General features: G+C 40.3%; 1 long non-coding RNA gene across 1 annotated transcript; it reads left to right on the forward strand.

Moving 5' to 3' along the window:
• Nucleotides 1-759: 759 nt before the first annotated feature.
• On the forward strand, nt 760-9424 carry LOC121074649. Its single transcript, XR_005822457.1, has 4 exons — nt 760-1114; nt 1314-1475; nt 7247-7320; nt 9047-9424. It is a non-coding gene; the product is annotated as an uncharacterized LOC121074649 (long non-coding RNA).
• Nucleotides 9425-10459: the final 1035 nt, after the last annotated feature.

Here is a 10459-nt window from a genome sequence, read left to right on the forward strand (position 1 = left end):
CCAGGAGTCAGCTCCAGGGGCTTCACCCACTGCCCACGCTTGTACATGCCTGTTTGCTAGTACATACCACAACACAGAGGTGATAACAACATGCTGCTGGGGAAAAACAAACAAACAAACAAAAACAACTATAAAGGTAAGCAAAAAAACAGGATAACATCCTGTGTAAAGGCAGTACACCCATGCCCAAGGACTGGTCAAGTGTGAAGTGATGTCTCGTAAAAGAAGGGGGAGTACCTTCCAAATAGGAAGGGATTGCTAACATCTAGACTGAGAGCTTTGATCTTAAAAGAAGGTTAGGGCTTAGACCAGCAAGAGTTCTTCTTGTAAGGTGATAATTGCTTGCCTTTCCACACAAGAAAACACTGGTTTATCTATGGAGACCACACACCAGCACTATGCTGCTGCTCTGGATGTATGGGTGCAGGCAATTGCAGGCCTCTCACAAATCCCTCCTCAAACATACTGATTTTCAAAATACAAAACATATCCAACATGACAGACTATGTTAGGAGGTGCATACTAAGATACCCACACAGCAAACTGACTCCCAAAAACCCTTGTCTGAAGACAGGAGCCCCCCAGCTGACAGCCCCAGCCCTGACTGACAGCCCTACAGAGGGGCACCCACCACCACCGCTCCATTGCCCAAGCTTCACCTCAGCACTTCAGGAGGCAGTCAAAACCCCATGGCACAGGGCAGTGGGATGCTTGAGATTTTCTTTCAAACTCCTTTCAAATTTCCTTCATCTTTAAGAAGCCTCCAGCAGCCCCAAACACCACAGTCTATCCCTCTCTCTATGCCTCAATATGTCCTGAGCAGTATGAGTCCCTCCAGCTACTCCCCTGCCTTACTGGCACCCCAGCCTACCTGAGTGCTGCAAGCAGCCAGACACTGTCCTTCATCTCTGCTACCGTGAGGGTTTAATGGCCCAAGGCAGCTGCGTGGCTGGAAGGGCAGCACCACCCCAGCCCTAGTGAGGTGATGTGAGGCAATAAGTGCCACCTTGCCCGCAATGGGCTAGCATGCAGCAGCAGCCATCTGCTACTGCTGCCATCCCCCCAGCAGTGCCTCAGCACCTGCCTCAGTGGAGCCTGCCCTGAGAAACACCAGGTAAGGGGCTTCTGTGGGGAATGCTGGTTGCCTGCAAGCAAAGGCCTGCCTTGGCCTGGGCAGGCTCTTTTCCATGGGGGGTCAGAGAGATTTTGGCTGGGTAGGCATGGCAGGGAAAGTGTGTTTCATGAAATTAAGTGGTCTGGAGTTTTAGGAGTTTTTAGAGGAGTTTTTAGCTGCAGTAATTTTTTTTCCCCAGGCAGTGTGCTGGATATACATGAGCAACTTGGTTTAGTAGAAGGTGTCCCTGTCCATGGCAGGGATGTTGGAATTAAATCATGTTTAAGGACCCTTCCAACCCATCCCATTCTATGATGCACATCTTGTGTGAGGAATGGAGACAGGAGGCCTGGAAGTAGAGGTGAGGTGTTTACCAATACAGAGCAGGCCTAGAAAAACACGGGAAGCAACCCACAAAAGCAAGGGTTTGGGTTTGCGTATCCCTTTGGAAAACACCATGAGGTCGCTGAGTAAGGCCCATCTGTAGGGACTCACAGTGTGGCCTAGCGGTGCCTGCCCATGGTGGCCCCAGGCATTCCTCTAACCCAGGGAAGGAGGAGAGGAGCAGGTGGAGGGTGTCCTGAGAGTGAGGGCAGAGAACAGCTCGCTTGTGACAACCCCATGCGCACTGCTGGAAATGGAGTTGCTTAATAAGTCTTGTTTTTCTGTAAGTTTTTTTTTTCTGCTTCATTTCCTGGGACCATTTGAGGATATTAATTGACAAATGAATACACGCTAGGGCTGCATGGTTGTTTTTGTGGTTCCCTCCTCGCATCTTACAGTAGACGTTATTTTATGTATCTTTATACTGTTTTTTTTGTTTGTTTGTTTAGTTGGTTGGTTGGTTGATTTTTTTTTGGTGGCATAATAGCTGATTCCGACCTCCTTTTGTAGAGACCATACTTGCCTCTGGGTTCTCCTCAGAGGTTAAGGTGTAGAAGATTAGCCTTGTTTTCTGCTTCAGATGTAATGCTTTCCTGCAAGCAGCTGTGGGCTGGACTGCGGAGTCACTATTTCAGTGTGTTTAAAAATACAAGAGCTGCAATAAATGCAATTGAAAGGTTTGGTAATCGTGAATGAAGGGGATCAAGCTTGTTACTTTGTCCTATTTCCTCAGGGAAATCCAAATGTAGAGCAGTAGTTTAAATAAAAACATAGGGGCTTTTGAATCTGTTTGAAGCACATGTTTTTAAGAATCTGCAATGGAAATCTTTTAGGCATAAATGAAAAAAATATTTCAGGCAACAGGAATTACTGCTGATCCAAAGGGTTTTGGATAGCCTGAGATGCAATGGTCAGGACTTGCATTCTGGGGTCAAACTGGGCAAGTCTACTTCCTTTCAGTTGGTAAAGCGGTGGTCTCTTTGGAGTTATGAAGAGTATAAACTTACAGTTCTTCTAATGATGGGAATTATGTTTGTCAAAGCTTTTGACATGTAGGTTACCTAAAGATTCTAGATGTTCATATGGTCAGTAACTTTCTACATGTATATAAACCCAAAACACATAGGAGGAATGTTTCCAGTTGTTATTTTCACAACAGTGTAAATTTACTTAGGGAAAACATGACCAAAGAGAATCCCTTCATGTTTTACACACATTAAGTACATTATAAGTTATTGTATTAGACTTAGAATTCATTGTGTTGACTGGAACGTTACCTTTGAAAAAGGAAAAAAAATCATGGATATTGCAACGTGCAGAATACCTTTGTCAGACTCCTATCCAGTGCTCTGGCTGTGAGTCAGTTTCTCAGAAAAACTTTTTTTTTTTTTTTTTGAAGGATCTTGGGGATGAGTAATCTCTCTGAGATGCAGAACTGTTGTAGAACACTTTAATTGGATGCTTTGGCTCATGCCTTTCTGTACTGCTTAAAAATTGAACTGATCATTTTTTATGACATGGGACATATTGCTGCCTGTCTTGTGACAATATTCTTTACAACTTTTTAAAAACTGTATTTAAATCTTATGAAAGGTGAGAGATTTATAGCTGTAAACAGAATGGGATTTTCCAGGCCACTTGAAGGGAAATCAAGCACCCAAAAACTCATCAAGCAGGTCTAAAAAATGTTAGTCTTATAGAGGACTGAAGTTAACAATCCTGTTTCCCTTAAAGTACTTTTGATTTTTCAATATCTCTTTGAAATGAAAACAAAACTTACTAAAAATTATTTTGAATGGTATAGTTTAAAAAAAAAATGTTTAGCCAAGACTTTTGTGACTTGGGGACACCTGGAAGATTCGATTGTGTGATTCAAAGTAAATCAGGCCACAAAGGGACTTGAAGCCCGATATCTAGTCTGAAAAAAGCTGTCATGTTAAAATTCTATCACAACAGCCTTCTGAATGGCATGGCTTGAAACGAACAGCATATTTTGTGGCTAGCAGTAGGAGCACTGCTTGTGCATAGCATGCCTTTATTTTACTGCAAGCCTGGTCAAATACTTTTAGGAAGGAATTTTGTGTCTCCTAATTCTTTCCCTAGCTCTGCAAATGGGATAAAATGCTATTGCTTTGGTTTAAAAAAAAAAATAAGAAAAACAAAAAGGAAAGAAAGAAGAGATATGTGCAATCTACAGTATTATTAAATACCTTTTGATCTGTGAAAAATCATCATTGTAATACCGACTTGCTTTGCATGTTGCAGGTCACATCTTCCTTGTATTGGTGAACTTAATCTTGCAAGTTTTGACAATATATATGCTTTTCTGCAATATATTACCAATATATGCTTATGTATAGTATTTATGAACATATATAGTTTTATTTTTGTAAAAGAAATTTAAATACTTTATGCTTTGTGATAAAGAGAAATATATTAGTAGCTTCAGCTGTTTGCTGTATTGACATGACATTGTACTGGGAAAGAGCGCAAACAAATCATTTTTATAACTGGGTGAATGAGAAATGATTGTTTTTAGCTTCACTCATCTCTTTTTATTAACTTCAGGCACAAATGCAAATCATCAGCAACCAGATGTGTGGTCTTTGTATTACCTTATTTATGCTACATGATTATGAAACAACAATGCTAAAAAAAATGCATTTATTTTTAGATCACCCAAACTTACATGCCAAGAATTCAAGTCTGATTTGTAAGTAATTCTTGTTTTTGGCTGTATCTCATGTATGTGCTCTGGGTTTTGAGGCTGGAGATTTCTATAATTTTTTTCCATGATTGAGAAGAGTTGCAGAATGAAGCATTGTTAGACGTAGGAAAGACCTCCTGGAATATCCAGTAAGAGAATTACTTTATCAGTATGTGTTTGCAAGAGCTTTTCAGTCTGCTTCAATATGACCAAAGTGATCAATCATGTTTCAGCTGCTTTCTCAGGAACAATATTGTTGTTCTCAAATTTTTACCCTGTATTTCACATATGTATTTGTTCCCATACTACTTACGTTAAATAATTTCTTCTTCATAGCAGTATTTTGTAGCAGTTTAGTGCATTTATTTTCTTGGTAAGTGTTAATTGCTGATGTGCGCATCTTTTCACATTCCACTCAAACAGAAATTAACCCTTCAATTATTTCTGTTGCTAATTTGGTGAAACTGTGCTCTGTCTCTGCTGTGCTGGGGAAGAGGTGGCTATGCTGTGATATTGCTAGTCTTGTCAGATCTGGGTCAGGTGGAAGAGGATTAATCTGCCTGTTTAGTGGTAGTGGTTTTGCATATGCCACTCAGTCATGGCCATCTTTCCTCATGTGAATATTGTTGTATGCTCTTGATGGGCTCCTTGTCTGTGTTTGCCTTCAGGCCTTGTTCAGGTTTAGTATTGATCTCTATCCTAAATCCTTGTCCCCCTATTCCTTTTGAAGAGGCAGCTTCTCAAGTGGAATAGTAGGCTTTTGTCCCACTAAGTCCAAAAGTAGTATTTTTCTGCCTGCTTGATGTTTACCTTTGTGCCCCCTAAAATAAAATCTTTCCCTTTACTCCACAGAGGTTTTCAGCTCTTCTGCATCCTTTAAGTGTGCCTTCCAGTTATTTTTCCCAAAGTGTCTCAGTGGCTGATCAAAGAAAACTGAATTACCTAAAGATGTTGGTTCTCTGAACAGTGGGTTCAAGATAAAGCCATCAGTGTTGCAATGCACAGCCTGGGATAGGCGATTTAGGCAGGCGTTGCTGTGTATGGCAGAAATGGGAGAGGGTAAAATGCCTCACGAGCCACGTCTTCCTATAACGTGCCTGTTTGCTTGACCAGTGTTCAGCAAAGATTGAATCTCTTCTATTGTAAATAGAAGGTAATTAAAATAGTTGCTATATTTATATAGGCTTCTGGATTTGGTGTCTGTCTTGTTTCTGTGCAATAAGTTCTTTCCTTAAGAGAAACATTATGAATTTACCAGTCAGACAAGTAGTAAGCTTGCAAAATACTTATGCATAACAGCTCCACTGCAGACAATTAAGACAGTGCTCTCCGAGCATCATCTGTTCATAGGATTTCAGAAGTTTTTGAAGCCAGTGATTTTGGAAAAGTTGCCCAGGTTGCAGAGCTTAAGGAGCTGTATATTTCATAGAATATTTTAGTTCAGTTATTTCCACTGCTCTGGTCTTTCCAGTAACTGGAGCATAAAGAATCGTGCTTTACTTTAATGCATCTGAGGGAATACTTTTAATTTACCTTTTGTTTGTGAAAAGGCAGCAATGAAAAATTGAAAGCCATGACTTTTTCTAGGGAATAAATCATCAAAAAATACTGTGAACAATTTATTTGGGTTTTAACTGGTCAAAGTATTCTTGAATACATACAGACCCAGAAATTTATTCCTGGTTAAGAAATGTGTACGCCCTTTTCCTCATGTATTTTTTGGGTTCTTAACCAGCTTGTACTCAGAAGTTCTCATGATCACAAAGTCTGTTTCCATACGACTATGAATGAAATGTCACAGCTCCTCATGTTGTAGTAACAACGAAATGGAATCAATTTATTTTTTTTCCTGTGGCTAGTGATGAATAACATGTACTTGTGAGTAATTTTCAGGTGCACTTTCTTCCCTTCAGACAGCAAATAAAGCTAAAGAGCAATGATCATTGAATCACTAAATAATTTTTAGAAATAGTTAAAATTTTGGGGCAGAGATGCATTCTAATTAAAAAAATAATCTTGGGACTTTCAAATCATTTGATCTTTGTCTTGTGGTTGTAGTATATGCGTATTAGTCATAATTACCACTGTCAAAGCACAGTTTCCTAGAAGCCATGGCAAAAAGACAGTAAGAAATCCTTCCTCACTGACAGTACCATCACAGCAATGCCCAGCATGGAAAATACTCCCGTTGTGAGGATTTGGGATGTACTCTTCCTAGGATTGCATTGTAGCTTGCTGAATTTAGGCTTTAAAGCATTTTTCAGATATGTTCCTGGTGAATAGAGGCTCCTGTCCAACTGGAATTAGCCCTCTGAAAGGCTTCAAATTTTGCAGAACTAGCTAGAACGTAAAGCTGCCTTTAGAGCCTGGTTTTGCATAGTTCCGTGCATTCAAACATTCCTGGAATTACAGGATTCCCCACCAACCCTGCGTGCTGGAAAGTGTGTGAAGGCCATTCCAAGGAGGTAGTTGTTCTTGGGACATACATGTGTGTGCGTGCGTGTGTGTATAAAGCATGGCTGCATGTGCTTGTCAAGCCTACGTGATTCTTCCTGATGAAGAGGGAGTTTGGGGACAGTGATTAATGATCTGCTGGGATGAAATTACAAAGAAAGATTAAATGTTTATAAATCCATTAAGTAGTGACAAAGGAAGGGGTCTGTCATCTAAGAGTATTTGAAAGCTGAATAGGGCATGAAGGGAAATTAATTGTTTAACATAACAAGAAAATTCATTGTGCTGGGAAAAGGACCGTGGAAAGGGAATCAGACTTCTGTGTACACTTACACAGAGACAAAAGTATTTTTGCTCTTAGTGTGCAACATGGTCAGCAGAAATGCTGTAGTCATTTATGGAAACCTTTTTCTTCCCTGTGATTTTCTTCATCTAAAACAATCCATTCGGCAGTTTGTGCATGCAAATTGTACCACTTTCACCTTTGCCTTTCAGCCTCCTGAGGCTGAAACAGACAGATTAGAATTAGCAGCCACGTACTACGAGGATAATCTTTATCACACTAACCTTTTGTTTTCCTTCCATAGGTGAGAAGAAGGATAATATTTCATGGGCTTTGGTATATCACAAGAAACAGAATCGGTGCAGAGAATGCAAGCAGGTCAGCTCTGATTTAATGAAGTTCTAAGGTCTCTTTTTGACTTGAAGTATTATGGTGATTTTATTGAAATACCAGTTTCCCAGTCTTGAATTTATGAGAATAGCAGAACAAAATTGTTTAATGAAAAATAATTTTTTTTTTTAATTTAAAGGCAGTTTTATTGGAAACAGATGTCTCATTCAAGATAAAAGATCCGTGATTGACAAAAATGGAAAACTGAGTTTTTTTTGTGGTTATCATTCATCTGAAAGTTCTTTAATTCTTTATATTATGGCACAGTGTGCACCTTATCTGCACTGTTGCTGCCCCAGTAGGAGGCTATATGCCTTTTGGGCCTCTGTAGATTTGCGTTAGAGCAGTTAAAATTCATGCGGCATTAACTGGTAAAATCTGATTCCTTTGCTCCCATTTTTTAGCTGTTTACAATTCATAAAGAAGCTAGAGAGGTTCACGCAGCACTGCAGTAACTGTGGAGCTTGTGCCTTGATTGCTCACAACATCCCCTCTAGGATGACACGGAGCAACAGAGGAGGGCTAGAGCTCACTCGGTTTGCCCTGGGAGGTGGAACCAGTTAATTTGGTGAAAGTCAGAGAAGTAAAAACAATGAACTTTGTCTGCTAGACCAAGAGAGAGTGCTATCAGCAGAGGAAAGGTGGCTTCTTTCTTTTATTTCTCAGTGTGAAGGTGTCCAGATAAAAACATACGTTTCCTGACTTCCCCACCATCTGTTCTAACCTTCATGTGTACTTCTTGCGTCTGTAGGGAATAAAAGTGCTAACTTCCAATCTAGGTACCTAGCAGCTTTGCATATGGTGTCAAACTGACACCTTTTAACTTGAAACCTGGTTATAGGAAATGAGGAGCCTTGGTGACAAGTGATTCAGTGTATTGTAAGGGAAATGTTTTTGTTTTCACTGCTGGGAAAATTTCCAGGCCTTCACCACGAGGTTTTGGCGGGGTTGACCATTAGTAATTACTTACTGATTTCCTCCAGTAAACTGCTGAGAAAAATAATACGGTTTTGAGGATGTGAAGGTGTACTGCACTGCAGTGTAACAGTTGGGGATCAGGCTGTGTTGTGTAACAGTGACTTGATCCTGAAAGACTTGAAGCCAGGGACTAAACTTTCTGGATTAGCAGAACTGGCACAAGTGTGCCAGTTATTTGGGGCCAGAGAGAGCATTTTATACCATCTTCAAGTTGCTTCTAGATTGAGTATCTGCTGATAAACTCCCGATAACTGATGTCTTTGAAGCTGAAGGATAGGAGGGGACAATGGTAGAGTTACTAGAAGTTACTCGGGGTCAGAGTGAAGTGTTTGGGTAACTAAAGTGGTCTGAAATCCAATCCAGTTCTGTTATCTCACAGGTAGTTTTCCAGCTGACTTAGTTCATTGAGACCTGCAGTAGGATTTGAAGTTTTGTTTGTTGGTAGAAGAAGGGGAAATTCCTTTTTTAATCACAAGGATTGATTGGTTTGAATGGGATATCAGGCATGATGGATAGCAAGTCCAACCTGACATAATGGTCTTTACCTGCACACCCTTTGATAATCTGATTGTTTGATCCCTTTAAAATATGAGACAGCCTAGACACAGTTTATCAATAGTTCTTCTTCAGTGAGATTCTTTTTCTTGTTACTCAGAAATTATGTTCTTTATTTCCATAGGTGCATCATTGGAATACTAAATCTGTATGGTCAAAATCACTTTTCTATATTTTATAGAAATAAATAATTTGTAAACAAAACCACGACTGTATCTCTCCTATGACAACTGAGTCATCTACAGCTGTGCAAAATGAGAATTGATGCTAAAAGCTCGGGATGATTTAAGGGAAATGACAACTTCACTCTCTTGCAATGGTAAAGAACTGTGTGCTTTAAAAAAGGAAGGGAAGAACCTGGACAGGCACATAGCTGTGTGTCTCTAATTTATCATGAGGAACTAAAGGTATCTGTATAAACTCAATAGGCGTGACAGAACACTATCTGAGAGTAGTTTTTTGTATCTTGAATGTGAACGTTCATTTTTGCACTCCATGGATATTTTGTATTCATACAAACCACAAATATTTATATAATCAATACAAAACTTTGTGAATGCACAAGAGCAGACCAAGTAAGTCCAACAAGAATGGAACTCAAGCCTAAGAGCACTGGTCCTGCAGCAGTAGCCTACATTGGTGGGAAGGACTCAATGCGTGAGGGCTCAGGCTGGCTGGTCTCTTCAAGCTCTCCGTTGGTGGATTCTTCTCAAGGTGTCTGGGTCCAAGAAAACACCTTCTTAGTAATGCTGGCACGTGAGCAGTAGGACATAACAGTTCAATAAACAAGCAATGAATTGAGATTTATTAACCTTGAATTTTTTTTTCAGATATTTACTTATTGGAGCTTGCCATTTGCTTATTAGGTGAATTCAGGAATTCCTTTGGGTTTCTCACACTTTGATCTTGTGTCATCTTATCAGACTGGCTACATTTCCTCAGAAAGAGACTCAAGCTTCAAGTGGGAGTCTAGCTTCTCTGCTAGCTTTTCTTCTTCCTTTTCTTCCATATAGCTATTACCTTTGCAATTCTTGTGTATTAAAAGAAGCACAGTCAGTGTTCCTTATCAAGTTGCTTGGAGACTGTACACCTGAAAACCTCATCTCTGCTTGTTGGGACTTGGTGGTGTTAAAGGATACAATTCTTTATTGTACAAGTCTAAGTCTGGGGTAACTGCCCTGAGGACAGGGTGTTACCTGCAAAGAAAATCAAGACCAAGGTGCCCTGCTGCATTAGCAGCTCCCTTGTCTCCTTTTGCAGCCCCACCATCCACTGTCCAGCCAGAGACCTCCTACTGCCTGTGATCTTAGGGCCTGACTCTGTTTCAGAGCAAGCTACCTTGTTGTGAACTCGGTCCAGATTTTTGCTTTCTTCCCAAGTTGACACTCATTTGTACACTGCTTATTGGCTAAGATCTGACCTTGAGAAACTAAATGAAGAGGGACAGCAAGAGGAAATCAGTTTGAAAAGAAGGGGCCAGAGGAAGCCTGCCAACATAATCACTACAGTAAGACTTGGGAATAGGGTACCAAGGAGTACTAAGGAAAAGTCTGGTTCTCACAAGGATTCCTGCAGCCTTCTTGCTTGAGGCTTT

The sequence above is a fragment of the Cygnus olor genome, chromosome 9 (genome assembly GCF_009769625.2).
Source record: "Cygnus olor isolate bCygOlo1 chromosome 9, bCygOlo1.pri.v2, whole genome shotgun sequence".
NCBI classification, from domain to species: Eukaryota; Metazoa; Chordata; class Aves; order Anseriformes; family Anatidae; genus Cygnus; species Cygnus olor.